The following is a 17,458-nucleotide window of genomic DNA, read 5'->3' on the forward strand; positions in this document are numbered from 1 at the left end:
AAAGAAAGAAAGAAAGAAAGAAAGAAAGAAAGAAAGAAAGAAAGAAAGAAAGAAAAGAAAAAAAGATGGCACGGTCACAGTCTTCTACAATTATTTTTAATCATGCAATATTCAATAAAACCAGCCCCTGGGTTAAATGCTAGGGATAAAGGGAATAAACGCTCCTGGGCCATAGATTTTATCATTTCTTTTTATCCTTCCTTTGTTCTACCCCTGTTTCCTAAGGAGTCTCATTATCTCCCTTTATATACACAGGTCTTAGGCAGATTACGTGGCAGGATGAAACACCTGCACTGACCAAAAATCCATTTGGCTACTAACTACAGAAAAGCCAATATATCCACATCCTGAAAAGTTCATCGTGCTGGACACTGGTTATGGTCTGATAGGTTAGAGCTGTCAGTTTCGCACTTCACCACGCTTCACTCCTGCAAGAACGGAACCACCGACTATCATGAACTTTTGACTTCTTCTCACCCCTCCCTGAAAACTCACAACACAGGAACATTAAATACCCAAGATAATTGCTTATCTGTAATAACTGTGGCATGAAGGACCCGCGGGATGCTGCCTTACATCTCCTCTAACCGAGCTGTTCCGCAACATTTCTGTGAAGGAGCAGACGTAAGCTGTCTCCTCTTTGCCAGAGAGCAGAAGACCCTGTGGATATGGTTAAGACCCAGGCTTGAATTTGGGGATGAGGATCAGCACCCTTTTCTGCTATGGAGAAAAATGACCTACCCTTTTGATATCTTATACTTCTGCCCTGCTTCCCTATCTCTCAAACACATTACATCACGGTTCCATTGGCTCTACGTGTCAGACCTTACATTGGTATAAACGTTTTGATATTTTGCTCAGCTGTAACACATCTCTGTATTTCATTCGACTGCCACAATGAGAAGGAGAAACATTGCTGTCCCAGCTTACCAAAGAAGAAACTGAGAGTCAGGGAAGGTCATTTTTGCAGGTTATGAAGCTAGAATTTCAGCGCACATGATTCTTTGCAATGGCCAGCGTTTATAGCTCTTCAGCAATCTTCATTTGGTGCACGGGGTATCTGGGGGTCTTCCTTAGGGAATCACGGAAGGGTGAGATCACGTGTGCCTAATGAGCCACGTGTCCCACCTCAGGGACAGGAGTCACAGAGTTAGGTAGGTGGCCGTGGCCAACGACACCCTGCCCAGAGCCTTTGTGTGGCAAGAAATCCAGTCCACTTCCAAAAGCAAGGCTCTAAGAGAGGGGTTTCTGTTGACACTTTCTCTGTATGTTTTGTTATGCTTGTTTTTGTTGGCCTAGAGAACCAGCAGCCAGGGACAGCAGGATGACTTTGAGCCAAGGGGCGGTCTGTTCACACCCTAGGGACAGGAGTGTTTCACTAAGTTGCTGCCGCTTGAAAGGACAGCCGCCACGCAGTCTTGCTCTCTCCCGGTTTTGTTATCCCTGAGATAATAAATAAAGGCTCATTCTGTTGTGTCCAAAAGACCCTTTTCAGGAGACCTGCTCTTGCTGGAAGTCTCCAGAGCCTCCTCACCTGATTACAGTCAGATGCTGGGCATTTCAAATTAAATTAGAACAAATAACAAAAATGAAAGGAGAGTGGGGAGGAGGAGGAACAAACCAGCAAAAATGGTATTCATTTAAAGTAGCCAATGAGAAAAACGGAGCCCGAAAAACTCAGCTGATAACGGCAGAGATTGACATTTGCTGTCCATCTTAGGCTAAAAAGAGCCACAAGTGAGAATCTGTCGGGATGACAATTCCAGGCCAATTTCATGTAGAATATTCTGATGCAGATATGGCCAGGATAAACAAGAAGATGTTTTAAATCTAGACCTGAATTTTTATGGCCCTCAGACCACGATAGGATCTCTATTTGCTTGTGTATGCAACATACAAGATACAGTGCTTGGAAGATGGTAAGAATATTTGTCCCATTGTGCCACTGTTTCCTCTAGCAAGTCCTGTCAAGGACGAACTGTCATTTGAGCTCAAAATTCTGCTCAAGATGTGCCTAGAGAGACCCACTGGAGTATGGATGGATGAGAAGGCAGAGGAATTCTTGTAATACCTGCTCCCAATATGCTCCAATGTCAGGAAGATGGTTTAAAATCAAATGGAAGGATTCATGGACCAAGATTACAGTGTGTCCATTGCCAAAGTGATTTAAGACAGCATCCTTAGAGCTCCATTGAAAACAACTTGAAATCAAGCAGTCTAACAAAGCCTCAGAATCGCTTCGGCCTCCTTGATACCACTTTACCTTGGTTCCAGCCCGGTCTCACATTTGCCTGGAACATTGCTATCACCTATTTCAGCTGCCCTAAATACTGCCAGATGGATCCCAGAGCAGTATTAAGATACCTGATAAGACAATCTAACTTCACCATCCAGATGCTGAAAGGACATTTACATTTAATGTGCTTTTTCAATCCTATTAGCCAAAGTAGTATATTGTACAGTAAAATATATTGTCTTATTACACTGCTTTCATCACGAAGAAACAATGAGCACACAGAAACGTAATTCATATTATATTGTCTGTCACTAAAGGAGGGCTCTTCGGCAAACTTAAACCCAATTTGGAGCAAATAAACTATTAGTGAGCTAGAGAGTTCACTAATCTTGTGCCCAAACTAGTTGCATCCACATATTAAAAGCCATTATCAACTAGGCAAAGAGACCCAGGAGAACACAACAGATGATTACCTTCCGAGAGACATTCTTGCACATAGCATTAAAAACGCTGTTTGGTCATGTGTCTGTCCCCTAACATCACTCTTCATTTTGATTTCCAGCAGCCAGGCAGAAGGAAAACTTCCAAGTCTCTGAAGGAGCCGGTGCTGGTGGGGATTACCTCAAAAAATGTGACAACCCCTTTATTAAAAAAACAATAAGCATTCAAGAGTGATCAGTGAAAAAATGTCTCTTAAGGCCATTTATTTTTAGCTGAGCGTTGTTGTGACTGTTTCCATGGCTAAACCATGAACATGTTTGCTGCACAAGCCCGGTCAGCTAGTGGCCTTAATTAACTTTCAAATGGAGAATGCTGCGGTTTACCACTTATTAAATATCCACCACACCGAGTTACAGTTTTACCCTTCCACACCTCACTTAGTCAAGACGCCTCAAAAAACCCACGATGCTGAATAACTGGTGATTTAAAAATAGGGACCACGTGTAATTATCCGACTGAACACACAGGCTGTGAGGAAAGTTTACTAAAATCTGGGCAGCTTTCATTTCCAGATTGAATGATATAATTTGTAAATTGAGGCAACAGGATAAGTCACTCAGAAAGAATAGAACAAGCTGTTCTTACTCATTCAAAGGGCTTCAACACATATTTGTTAAGGGCTTGCTTGGCGTTCCAGATACGGCGTATTCTTCCAGATTCCTCATGTCCAGGAATAGCAGGAGGTGGCAAACGGAGTTCAGGACATGGCGAAGAAGGAAGAGGCCACTCTCAGCATTCAGGATCTTAAAACAGTATGCTCTCTAGAGAAGGAAGAGTAAGAAATCACTCATCAAGCTAATCTACTCTTAATACAACATACAAGTAGCCTCACCAAACTCATTTCACCAAGCGTTTTATCCAGAAGGGAGACGATGCGGTTTGAGATTCAATCGAGACAGAATTAGTTTTTGCGATTAGCTAGGCGAGTGGTTAAGGTATAGTAATAACGGTATCCTTATTCCTTCTCTCCTCTCTCTCACCCAATACTCTGAGACACACACTCACACACACACATCCACACACGCACACCCTCGCCCACGTCTGTTTGGATTTGGCTTGTGAATCTTCAACTAGTGTTGTCTGTGTTTCAAGTTGTGTACTCTCAGGGAAAAAAAAAAAAAAAGAAGTGAATTCACCTCTCGTTGAAATTCCACTGTGTATAAAATGGTCTTGGAGTTTGAAGGGAGAAAAAAAAATCCTTCTACAAAGAGAACATGTGAAAAGGCCAAGGGAGAGCATAACTGAAAAAAATATATAAAAATGCAAATTTTCCTAAACTCCAGCTTTGGATGGACTGAAGCATAAGTGAGAACTTCAACAAAGCAATAGAAAAAGATGACAGCTCAGAGTTTCAGAAATTTAAGACAGCAGCAGGATTAGACACTTTGGGTTGTCTTCGCACACATTTCTTATGGGAGTTAATTCCATTTGACATGCAAGACCAAAGCAAGATTACAGAGGCATAGCCCCATGGCGAGGTGTATGCTGTAGCTAAAAGCTGGGATTTGAATAATTGTGCAGGCTTACTCCAAGAATCAGGCGAGAACAGAATGAATGGATTATTACAAGGAACTTTGTACATTTTTAACTGCTGGACTTAATAAAATACCCTCTATGTGAGAGTGATGTTATGGTCGTCTGCACTCACTCTAGCTGAAGTTTGCGGTAGGATCCATCAAAAATGAGGAAGAACAGAAACTGATTTTTAAAACGAAAGAAAGAAAAGAAATGAATTTCACAATTAATGACTGGGCTGGGTTGTGGCCGTATGATTTACAGAGGAACAACAAATTTGGAAAACTTGAGATCAACACACCTAAGCCCTCTACCCACCTCCCTAAAGGTCGAGGGAATTCATTTCCTGGGCAAAGATGTTTGAGGAGAAGTGGAGAATAGAATTCAAGGAAAGTGGGCCACAAAAGGTGGATTTTTACTTCACTATTTCAGCTCGTTAGGGAGGCCATTTGTTACTGAGAAAAATTACTAACCCACACATCGTTTTATATATATGTATAAATGTGACCTCTTTCGTTGGAATCTGTGGAAGCACTTGTCTGTAAAAGGCAGAAAGAGTAACAGTTCTAAAGACTCCTCACTGCTTAATTAACTGTCCAGTGAGAATTATTAAAATTCCCTATATAATTCTTATTTAGCTCTCATTAAAGTGAAGGATACAAATGCCGGACAATGCCAGGTTCAGAGAAGCTTTAAGAAAGGAAAGTTAGTCTTGTAATAGCTGAGAATTATGAAAAGCTGCCCATTAACAGTAGCCAAGTAGACCTTTCATTTTAAAAGTCACTGATTCAGATCGGAAATGATTTGATTTGATTTTCTCCTTTAGAGTAGACTTCATCTCTTCTCCTCCTGAGAGCCCACTTCTGATCCTCCAGGAGCCCTAACCAGCCCAGTGGCGAGAGAGAGAAGTCCACCCCAGGAGAGGAGGAAACTGCTCTGGGGCCACGGCACTGGGGAAGCGCGCCCTCTGCTGGGGAAGGCCAGTCTGCAGTGGGGCTTGGGAAAATCCCCCTAAGAGCCTGCCCTCAGGAAAGCAAAAGAGATGCACATCTCCAGGAGGGACCCCCTCGAAGACACGTGGCATCTCTTTCTCATCACTGCAAGAGGAGATTAGAGAAGGGACAGGAGAGGGGGTGAGTGCTCGATTTAACCAGAACTCAAATGCAGCTCTCTTCACAAAACATATCCGCCAACTTCAGCCTGCCATGCAAAATGGCAACAGGAATGATGAACACATTACAAATTTGTAGACCCTAAAATTAAACTCCACCTCATTTATTTCATATTTCAGCATGCCGGGGATGGCTGACATTACAGGCACACATCTTTCCTGATAAGCTCTGTGATTTCCTTCTTGGCAAAGGGATTTGTGCTCTGTATGGATGCACTCAGTCTTCTTGAAGCCCCAATTCCGTGTGGTAGAGCTAGGAAAGAGGAGGCATGCTGCAGTGATCTGCAGAAGAAAGTCATCGAGAATCGTAGCCCTGGGAGGAAAGCAAATGGAGAAGTTACCAAAGGAAGATAAAGAGCTAGTCTTTCCCCCTCTGTCTCTGTGCATCATTTAGATCCCTGCTACTAAGAGTCATTCACAGACCGGCAGCTTCAGCATCACCTGGCAGCCTGTTAGAAAGGCAGGAGCCCAGGTCCCACCTAGACCTACTGACTCAGAGTCTGCATTTTAACAAGATTCTCAGTGATTCAGAAGTACACTCAACGTTGAGACGCACCGCCGTAGACACTAGAAGAGCTAAAGCACAAGGAAAACTAGAGCACTGAACTTTACAGGTGGAAGGAAGCCTAGATACCAGCTGCCTCCTTGGATAAGGAAACCAAGGCCCAGAGAAGAACATAGCTCCTTACACATCAATGAAGGGAACTTTACATAGGCCCGAATTCGGTCTGCTACGAAAGCTGGAACACAAAAGCTTTCACAGGCTTTTGCGGTTAGCCTCGTCACATACTACAAAAGCAACAGAATGTGGCACCGACACAACAGTGATATAGGGGATCAATCTCATGTGGGAGGGACCTTGTCTTCTTCTAATCAGCTCTGTACTACTGAAATGACTTGTCTAAATTCTTCAAGAATTGACAGAGAAATGAGATTCTGATATTCCTTCTATTCACATAATGATTGATGAAACACATGGGAAAATAAATTGAATTATGTTATAATCTCCCAGGGAAACATAATTAAGTTGTAAAGCATTCCCATGAAATCCTAAAAGCCTTATATCATGTAGACAGTGACTTCTACTACATGATCAATAATTATATTAATTAAAGATAATTATTTTGATAAGATGGTGTGACTTTGGGGCTCCACTTATTCTTGATCTGATATATTGATCAAATAGTGAAGACTCGGCAGGAGCCAGAGCCAGACAGAAAGGATTCTTTGGGGGTTCCAGAAAGCTTTATGATATTTACGCTAAATTGTACTAATTTGTAATTCCTGACCAGTAATTTGATGCTTATTCACACAATCCAATGGGTAATACACATACAAAACCAGCAACACATTCCATTCACTATTCTTATTTCTCTGTGAGCTAGAAGCAAGTGATAGTCAGCTACTAATAGATACTATATGAAACATAAAATCCAATATTCCTCGAACTTTCACAACTCCAGAACATCCAATACATTCTTGGTGTGTATGTAGGACTTTAAAGCGCATTCATGGCAACTCTGGAGCAATGAGCTAAAAGAACTAGACCCAAAGTTAACAATGCTCAGAAAGCTGCAATGGGCACGGACCCTTAAACATTCGCTAACTCTCTCTGTAAACAGAGAATTATGATTATGAAGATCAGCCCTGGAACGCACATCTGGTCATGCACAACTGAGACTTCTAGCTGATTCTTTCTCTGAGCTTTCCAGAGATACCCTTGCCGAGTATTAGGCACCTATTCACCTTCATAAAGGTGAATCAGGGATCACCAACAGAACGTAGACTGAGATGGAAACGTGAATTCTAAGCAATAGTAAAAGAATCATATCACAAACACACCAGGTTTGGAATTTTTTTTTTAAAGGCCACCACCTTTATCACCATTATATGTTATTAACCTTCCAGAATCCTTTGCACTCAGGATAAAATGTTGGGTTGTTTTATTATTAAGGGATAATGTAGTTGAAAAGAATCACAAGTATTAGGAATGAAGTCATTACCATTACACGTGATTTTATCAGAATTTCCTTAAATTATTTGTGAAAGATCTTGCTGATATGATGACCACTATATGAAAGGTTGTATAGTTTCCTCTCAATGAGGTACTTAAGAGTCAAAATCGAGGAGCCAATGCCACATGTTTGAATTGTGGGTCTGCCACTTACCACCCATGGCTTGAACAAGTAAAACGTCTCTCTATGCCTCAATTTCTACATCTGGAAGATAGGGATAATAGTAATACATACCTAAAGGAGTTGTGAAAATTTGGTGAGTTAATAAGCTGGAGACAACTGGAACATCCATGAGGCATACTAAGCACCCACTTCATAGTGGCTATTATCAGTATTGCCCTTATAATTTATGTAGGTTGACTTATTCATGGTCATATTACTATTTATTAAAGAACAGTTTTCTTTAAACCCACCTTTCACACTACCTGAAAGCCAGGTTTTAGTCTCTAGCTCAAAATCTACTTTCTTAATAGTTATAAAAAAGAAGAAGGGTATTCATGGGACCTGAAAACACAAACTTATTTATGTTATAATTTGATGATCACACACACACACACACACACACACACACACACACGGGCACAGAACAATAATACCTCATAGCCCAATGCCAGAAGTTACCCTACGGGGGATTTGCTATAAAGGAAGCTAAATGTGACCCAGTATTCTAGTGAGAGATCTTACCATTCAGAGCAGAATAACCTGAGAATAAAATAATGCAGAAAGCAGCCCCGAGGTTCCTTTGTCTTTCCTCGGGTAAAATCAATTCTGTTATTATCCACAGTTGGGTATAGAATGGTGTATGAACAGCGTGGCTTCAGCCAGCAATACCTCTCAGAGAGTGGGTTTCAGGGGTAATATTCCACACCCTGATTTACTCGGCATTGTCAAGAGAGAAAGGAGGAGTTCCATCTTAGGTGGGAAAATTTATTCTAAGGAAGTATTAAGACACTAGAAAAGACAAGAGAGAAGAAAGACCCGAGCAAATTCATATAGAATCAAATATGCTCATCCTCAGACATAGAGCCCAATGGGCAATATTGCTAGGCCTAATATCTTCCTCTCTGCTCTTTTACAGGAAGCCTGTTTAGCCATATGTCCTCATATTTCCTATTCGTGGGAGGGAAATGGACCATGCACATGATGCTGCACGTCAGAGTGAAATAGAAAAAGCTTTCCAAAGAAAGTAAGCAGACATATAAATGTGGCCTTGTGGAACCCATAAAATAAATCAGCAATGATTGAAAGCAAGAAAATGGCTTGTTCTTAAAACTACAAGAATTAGGCAATCCAGCTAACTAATAGGATCTGAGAAGATGTAAATAAGTTTTTTTATTAACAAAGGGAGTGAGGAGACAAATTTCAGCCTGAATGAAAGAAGGTAAATGATTCCTCCCCAAAGGCAGAGCCAAGATTTCTCAAATGCGCTGCCTTTAAGAGAGAGAGAAGTAAAATATATGAAGCAAGATGACATAATGTGCTGTTGCTTAAATGTAGGCAATGATGGTATCCTATTCTACAGACCAGGTTGTGAGTAATTGAATGCAAGATAAAGCAAAAGTATGAAAAAGGCCACTCAGTAACAGAAGCATAAAAATGCAGTGCGTATAACTCCTGAGAAAGGTACAGTTGTGTAGGGCTGATTAGTAAGGAGAGCAGTCAACAGAACAGAGTGGATTTGCACAGATTAGGATGGGGCAAGCTTTGTCCAGAAGATTGTACAAAGTTCTTGTTGGTCTTGAATCTGAAATAAGGTAAAAAACTTACCTCCCATCACAAAAGACCCGCTGTGAGCTTTTGGTATATCTCAGTCAAGCTACTTCTCTTTTCCCACAAGCCATTTAAAATATATAATTTACAATAATATTTGTATTCTCCTAGGCATATTGTTCCCTGTAGCATCTCTCCTTTTGGGTGGGGGAAGGGAGAGGAAGCATATGGTACGGTATTTTTTATTTTAATGTTTATTTAGTCTGAAAGAGTGAGAGAGCAAGAAAGGGAGGGGCAGAGAGAGAGAGAGAGAGAGGGAGAGAGAATCCCAAGCAGGCTCTGCACCGATGTGGGGCTCAATCCCACGAACATGAGATCATGACCTGAAATGAAATCAAGAGTTGGAAGCTTTCCCGACTGAGCCACCCAGGAGCCCTCGTACTGTATTTTTGATGTGGCAACATGACAGAGACCTTAAAAAGAAAAAAAGCGATTTCGTCCATAATAGCTGAACTCTGGGAAAACACAGAGCTTGATAAAGCCTAAAGTTCAGCTTTTAAGATGAGCAAGAAAGTCAGAAATGTGAAATCGCCAGGTGTGTGTCAAGAACTTGGGCATTTGCATTTCCAAACTCTAAGGACTCTACCCCGGAGCTTGCTCCACCGTGAGGGGCACCACTACTTCTCCAGGTTCCAGGCAATAGAAGAGAAGTTTTTGAAGAAATACAAGAAAAAAAAAAAATACCCAGCCTACAAATTGCTTAGGAATCCCAAGCCAAATGTTTAAGAGACACAGAAGAGCAGGCAACAATGGACAATTGCCCAGACGTGGAGGCAAGAACACTCTGTGGTCTGTGGACTACTCTCGAATAACCGCATGACAAGGCCGGAGACCATCATTAAAGAGGAAAGGAAGTGTGCAGCCCTTCGAGACTACGAGGGACTCAGCTGAGGGCCACTGGTCCCCTCCTTTGTTTTAACCTGAGTGTTCTGAGGCCACTTGTGTTGGCAATGCTCTAACTCGTTCTGTGGGGACTTTGAAGATATTGATGGCTGGGGAGGTGTTTGTGTCTCTGGTGAGGGGAAAAAAAATAGTTCTTTGACCTTTACCAAGGTAGACGTCTATGGCAGGATTCAGAAACAGAAGGTGCAGGGGCAGAAAGAAGCCAAAGGCCCCCTGCAGCTGTGTTCATAGATCACTCTCACTAGGTGCTCGTGGGAGCAAATGATAACTAATTAGGCAGGCATGACAGAAAAATAAATAAACAGAAAGAGGAGCTGGTATTTTTTAGGAATGTAAATGCAACTCAAAATCAGGAAACCTTAAACAACAACAGTTCTCAAACCTTTCACTTGTTGCAAGAGGGGGGAAGGAAAGATCTATCTTCAAGCAAAATCCTCAGCCTAGGATCAGCTCAGAAGCGAAGGGAGCAGCTGTGGCTGTGGGAGAAGTCACCGTGTACTTCTGCGAGCCTCTGGCCTGTCTGCTCCTTTCTTTCACTTTGAGCTTTACTCTCTGGTTTTTAGGGAAAGTTATAAAATGAGGAGAAGACAAAATATACATAAATACTGACACGCACACGTGTGCATGTTTATTGTGTTCTTTCCTATACATGGAAAAAAGACAAAAGAAGGAAAGTAATTTGCAGTTCAGTTCTCTGCCCTCGGTTCTGGCTCACCAATGAATCTTCTTATATACAAAGCTGACTGGAGGGAGGGGGGGATTGAATAACAAATTTATGTGATACAATCACATCATTTACAATCACATAATGGACCATATCCCAATTTTCAAAAGGCATAAAGTATCCTCATTAATACGATAAGTGCAGCAGCCAAATCAGCACTGTGATTTTATCAGGGTTTTTGACTGTACATGAATTAGAATGTAAAATGCATACAGAATTTTTAATGGGCAGGCTTTAACAGTCACTGAATGTATTTCTTACTGTCATTTGCATCACATTAAAGTGAAATTCTACATAAAAGGATAAAGAGAATATGTCCTAAATTACAGTTTTTCCATCGTTGTCATGTCCACACATAGAAAAATCTGATTCATAAGCTTAAACATGATCCTAAATCCAAAAAGGCTGCACCAACCCCCTATTTGTTTGTGGGGTTTATTATGTGGTTGTCTGGACCAGGTAGAGCTCTGTAAGGTCAGGTTGTCAGGACAAAGCTAAGAAAGATCATGGGGCGCCTGGGTGGCACAGTCGGTTAAGCGTCCGACTTCAGCCAGGTCACGATCTCGCAGTCCGTGAGTTCAAGCCCCGCGTCAGGCTCTGGGCTGATGGCTCAGAGCCTGGAGCCTGTTTCCGATTCTGTGTCTCCCTCTCTCTCTGACCCTCCCCTGTTCATGCTCTGTCTCTCTCTGTCCCAAAAATAAATAAACGTTGAAAAAAAAATTAAAAAAAAAAAAAAAAAAAGAAAGATCATGAGGTCATGGGGGCGGAGGTGGGGGGGGGAGCTCAGGGGCAGGGAGAGGATGTTTGTACTCACTGTCTCTTACTCTAGTACATCCTTAAATACTGTGACTGTGTTTTTCATTCCATCTCAGTCTACTAAAAAGTCACTCATGTTCCTTAGAAGTATTCTGTTGCATCACAGAAAGCTTCTGTCTTCAGTTTGGTTCACTTGAATAGAGTTCATGATCCTAGGTGGACGGCTGTGTGAGGGCAGCTTGGTATATTCCACCCTCGATTAGTTACATATATATTGCTACGTACACAGGATATCAAGGGAACGCTAGCTTCATATGAAACCAGTGCATGTCTGCTTGTGTGTTGAAATCTGATCCATATGTCAGAAGTTAGTCTCAAGCAAATGGCAGTTGGGTAAGTTTGCTCAGCGGCGTCTACACACTGAGGCAAAAAAAGCAAACTGTCTTTTCTCATTAACCTCACATCACACACAGAGAAGTCAAGGATTGGTACACAGCAACTGATGCAGAATCCTAGGAATCTGAGACTGTTTTCATTCCTAGAAGAAGCCAAGCTAAGACCATAGACTAGGAATGGTGAATACCTGCCGCAAACCCACTGGCAAGCACACCTGGTCCATGTGTAGGAATTCACGCTCGGAATGACGTAGCTCTGTTACCATTTTAGAGTCTAAGTAGAGTGTGCTCTCATGCACCCAATAGAAAGCTATGCATGGAACCTGGGGTGAAACAGTTGGAACTTGCAACAGATCAGCAAGTGCGTCTTGCTCCTAGAGGAAAACATTCTATGTCTGCACATGGCAACAGCCCATGCGGAATGAATGGCTTTCAGAATGGCCAGTGTCTCCATTTTAATTGATGTGTCTTTAATAGTTTATTTAATCACTTCATCTTTGATAAAGGTCAAAGGCTGCATAGAACAGTATTTTGCATTGATGGCCTCCTACTGCAATTAATTCAGGTTATTTTTCCTTGAATATACATAGATTATATATCTTATTCCATTGTAAGCAAAATGCATCAATGTCCTTCCGTATCGAGAAACAGGTTTTAAAACATTTATAATGGTGACAGATGTTACCCTAGCCCCCTTTCTTTTCCTTTCTCTCTCTTCTTTCTTCTTCTTTCTTTCTTTTAATCTTTCCTCCCTCCCTCCTTCTCTCCCTCGCTTCATTCCTTCCTTTCTCCCTTCCTTCCTTCCTTCCTTCCTTCCTCTTTCATTCCTTCCTTCCTTCTATCATACTCCTTGCATTAACATGGGAATTTGATTTTGCCCCCCCTCCAAAGAGATATATTCAGGTATCTGGTCCATTTTGATCCATGATAAAATTATTCTTTGTGATACCTAAAATACTTCCAATGACAAGACACCTGTGGAGAAGCCATTTATGTATTGATGGATCTTAAAACTCAAGGATATTTCCTGATAATAATGTTACTCAAGGCAATGACTGCTGTCCCAAAATGTATGCATATTACCATCATCGACTCCATAATGCCCTTTCAGTGGGCAGTTCACCTGTAGGAATCCTGGCCCTAGCTGTTCACTGGCTGGGAGAGCATTAACAAGGCTCTTACCCTCGCTGAGGAACAGTTTGCTCATTTCTAAAGTGGAATCAATGACATTAATTTACTGACTTATTATGATGATGTAATAGGATGATATACATCAAGTATCTAAAGTAGCTCTTGGCGTGATGGAAAGAGTTCATACTGTTTTATCCACCCGGCAAGATGTTTTACATTGGTTTTGCCAAACCTAAGGGCATCACACCTTTTTAAGAATCAAATTAATGCTATGTATGCTGACCTCCATGCATGATGACTGTTTATATTCAGGTAAGTGAATCACATTTTCTTCTCCCATAAAAATAAGATAAATATCTTCAACTTCCCTTTTAGTCCCTCCTGACTCCCTTGGAGCTGGTAGCAAAATTCAGAAATTGAGAGAAGTATATTTGAGCAAAGAGAGACTATGTTCCTTTTTTATTGTTTGGGTTTAATAAAAGATGAATATATTAAGGTATATAACATGATGATTGGATATGATATACATAGTGAAATGATGAATAGAAGCAAACTAATTAACATATCTTTTCCTCATATGGTTTTCCTCTGTGTGGGATGGAGCACCCAAAATGTACTCTCCTAGTATATTTCTAGTATTCAATTATTTTGAATCATGCTGTACATTAAATACTATTTTCTTTATTCTTTATCAGGAATCCAAAAACAGAACTTATTTTAAAATCTGCTATCACACCTTTTGTTTTTTTCATTTCATCAGAAACATGGTAATCGTTGGACCTGGTATTTTGCTGACTTACAAAAAAGGAAGGCATAAAGTTTTCTAGTTCTAACCCATTTCCTTGACCCACCTTTAGCATAATACAAACACAGATTTACCTAGTTTATACAGATAAAGAGTGTATTCTTTCGGGGACCATATGCCTGTGTAAATAATAGCAAAACAGATGAACATTTCCTCAAACTCCACATTTGTCGTATGATATAAGGTATGTCTAAGGCACTGCCTTCCACCTCCAGATAAAACCAGTAATCTATCTCAAGGGAGCCAAACTTGTGCCACTACCTTTTCCTTCCTTTTAAATGTCTGTTTTGTGCTTTACCTTATTACCCCATGCTTCATTGTTTCACATTATCTGCTCATAAGAATGATTTGAGTATTTTACAGTATATAGATGTGTTAAATTGATTGGCAAATAATATTTAAAACTACCTGAGCTTTTTACTTTACATTATCTTTTCTTCCCTCCTGTCAGCTCACATGTAGGTGCAAACATTCAGTAAATATACAGGTCAGATACATTACAACCTCAAAGATTCTGTGCTTCAAAAAATGCCTGATTCCATTGAAATCATTGAGGCATGTGAGTCCAACTTACACTACTCATCACCTTTGTTTCACCTCTTGCTTCATTGCAAAGGAATTGCTAATGCATCATATTTGTAATACTTCTATCTAAATTGGCCAAATAAGATGTCACTAATATTACTTTCACCTTTCTTTGAGGCTTTGTCTACAAAAGATGGGGCAGGGAGACTGATCTAAATCAGCTATGCAACTAAGTTAACGAAACCTGGATTTGTATTTACTCCTTGTAATTTAGCTCTTCAAGTTCAAACTTTTCCCGATAAAATTTATTCATATAAGGAGACAAAGTCATAGGTTTGATCTCGGCAGACACGAGGACTTACAGATTTCTATTAAGCAATTTTGAAAAGGAACAGAAGAGTTAAAAACTAAACTATTTGGTCACTTCCTTCATGTATAGCTTTATTTCGGTTTCAATGTTAATATATTTGTATCATGATAGATAATTTGGGTCCTCACTGGGCTTCACCTACTCTCAAAACTTTGAATTCTCTGACTATGCTTATTAAAAATCATCTGAACGTTCTCTAAAATCAACTTTATAAATATACATGTCCACCTTTCTTGTCCAGATGATGGATTTTTTTTTTCATTCTCTCAATATACCTCTCTGGTAATCTTGATCGATTTCCTTTGGTTTACTCTAATCGTTCAGTTGCCTTTGAGAAAATATTCTCCAGTAGAAGACTTGTTACATCTCATACACTGCGCTTTCTTCCTTTACACATCTGGTGTGCTCTCCTTTTCCATCCTTTGGTATTTGGCAGACTAAGCACTGTGATAGTAATCAGGCCCATCTATGATATGTCCATCAAAGGCTAGGAAGCTAATATACCCAGGGATGTCCTCTGAAGACTTATGAGAAAAGGTAGATTGTGGCTCACCCCCTGCCAAAAGACGGGACACAGGACTTCCTTCACCCAGTGCATTCCAGAGGTAGTTTGAGATGCCCTGAGGAGCAGGAAGCAAGAAGTCAGGCTATATTCATTGCATTGAAATACCCCATTTCTTTCAAACAGCTCACATAATGTTTGTGGATGCTTCGATCCTAAAGAATTTACAGAAATCTTTGCAGATTTCACATTCCCGCCAAGCCCCACACCCCATTCTACAGAAGTAGAAATTTCCCCAAAGTACCGAAGTGCTAAAGAGCTGAATGCAAGCAAAACCTCAAGTTTTCCTATCGTTCCACAACTTCCGTCTTTCTAGATAGACTCTGCTGAAACCGTGCAGCGATAAACTTCTACAGCCTGCTTATTCTGTCGATCAGTCTCCATTTCCAAATATGAAAAAGGCCAGGGAAGTTTGTCCTCTTTTGAATTCTCAGCTTCCCAGGTCATGAAACTGTCCTTCCCCTTATTGTAAGTAGATTTGTGTTTTCCTCAATTCCATATCCTGCAATCTATTTCATAGTTAAGGTACACCGTGAGGTATAATACCTTGAATGTATTTATATGAAAGTGTGGTGTTTTCTTTCTTCCCCTCCCACAAGAGGCTATATAGAAGAGAACTACTGTTGTTACTTATTTTTATTCCTCCTGCTTACATCCAAGGAATTTCCGAACAGTCAAGTTGGAGCATATACATCTGAACAAAATTGCTACATATTACCTTCTTCATTTCAGTCAATTCCTCTTTTATTCCAGGCACCAGAGCATTGACACTGACACATTGATGTTCTCCTTGTGAGAATTAGCCTATCACATTCATTTACATCCACTTAATTGCTGCTGCTATTGTTTAGTCCGTTAACCTCCAGCTAGGGTGCAATTCACGTGAACGCTGGGGAAGCACAACCATTCGATTAGTTCTGCAAAGTAGATTAAAATCTTCTGGCTAATTGGAGACTGTCCATACTGCTGCCTTTCTTTCAGCTCTAGGTTAAAGAAATGCCATGTCTTCAAGGGAGGGCTCTTAGTTGTCATATGGAAGACTTGACTGGACCCAATAGCATTTTCTGAGTATGTCTCTGTATAGGACAGAGACAACAATTATCACCAGTGCCAACTGGTGCCAACAATTATCACCAGTCGGGTCTCTGCCTTCAATCTGCAACTAGCCTTTTGATTGGCAACTTGCCTTCTTCCTTTTCATAAGAAGCACATGCACACTGGAGAAACTGCAACTTGGTATGTGGCTAAATCATTAGTATCCCAAATTCATAGGAATTTCATTCTGAAATATAAGCACTAAGAAAATTCCTTATGAAATGGTTTATCTAGTTTGGGGGGAAATGTGAATTAAGAACACGATAGTCTCACCTAATCCAAAGCACGACACCATGTTTGACATAGCTTATTTTCTTAGAGCCTATCATTGATCTTCTGGCAAGCATGCTTTGGTAACACTAACCTGTTGCACTGTTGTAGGCAATGAAGTCCCAAAGTTTTCCTTGTCAACGCATCATCACCATGTATACATTAAACTGAAATGTTTTAAGATATTTAATTATGCTTTATCTAAAGAAGATGGGAAGTTTCCACATCCACTCCAGGAATTCTAAGAAACTGCAGTAGGTCAAATTTCTTCATTTAATCTAAAATGCCTGTCTCATCGTGGTTTCAGTCTACCTCTTCAGCACATTTTCTGAATGTACCCTAAAGTCCAGCCATTAAAAGCTGGTAGCCCTTCCTTAGATACATTATACTTTTTTTATGGCCTGGTGTCTTTATGTTGCTGTTCAGAATCTGGGGTTTGTTTTATGAACCAGGGAAACACATAGGAAGAAGTGCTTATGTTGACCTGAGTCATCAACATCAGGAATTGATCTAAACACCTTCCAGGTGCTTTACATCACTCACATCACCTAATCATCCCAATAGACATGTGGGAAGAGTCCTCATACCTATTTATGGATAGGCTCAGGCTCTGAAAGTTTGAGTGAACTGCGTGAGGTGACATGGTCAGTAAGTTAACAAGGCACTGAATTGGAATCCAGGTCTATATGACTCCAAACCTCCTTCTTTCCTACT

At 40.6% G+C, this 17,458-nt stretch overlaps 1 long non-coding RNA gene across 7 annotated transcripts in view; it reads right to left on the bottom strand.

Moving 5' to 3' along the window:
* LOC121016259 (uncharacterized) overlaps window positions 1-17,458 on the bottom strand; it is a 249,064-nt gene that overhangs the window by 44,918 nt on the left and 186,688 nt on the right. For 4 of the 7 annotated variants that reach the window (XR_005784186.1, XR_005784187.1, XR_005784184.1 and 1 more), the window contains one exon: window positions 3,323-3,496. This is a non-coding gene — a long non-coding RNA (uncharacterized LOC121016259). Of the gene's footprint in view, window positions 1-3,322; window positions 3,499-5,522; window positions 5,743-17,458 lie in introns of those variants that run through there. The other 3 variants (XR_005784185.1, XR_005784190.1, XR_005784188.1) reach the window with 2 other exon arrangements.

The sequence above is a fragment of the Herpailurus yagouaroundi genome, unplaced genomic scaffold (assembly GCF_014898765.1).
Source record: "Herpailurus yagouaroundi ecotype Mexico unplaced genomic scaffold, PumYag 210, whole genome shotgun sequence".
Taxonomy (NCBI): Eukaryota; Metazoa; Chordata; class Mammalia; order Carnivora; family Felidae; genus Herpailurus; species Herpailurus yagouaroundi.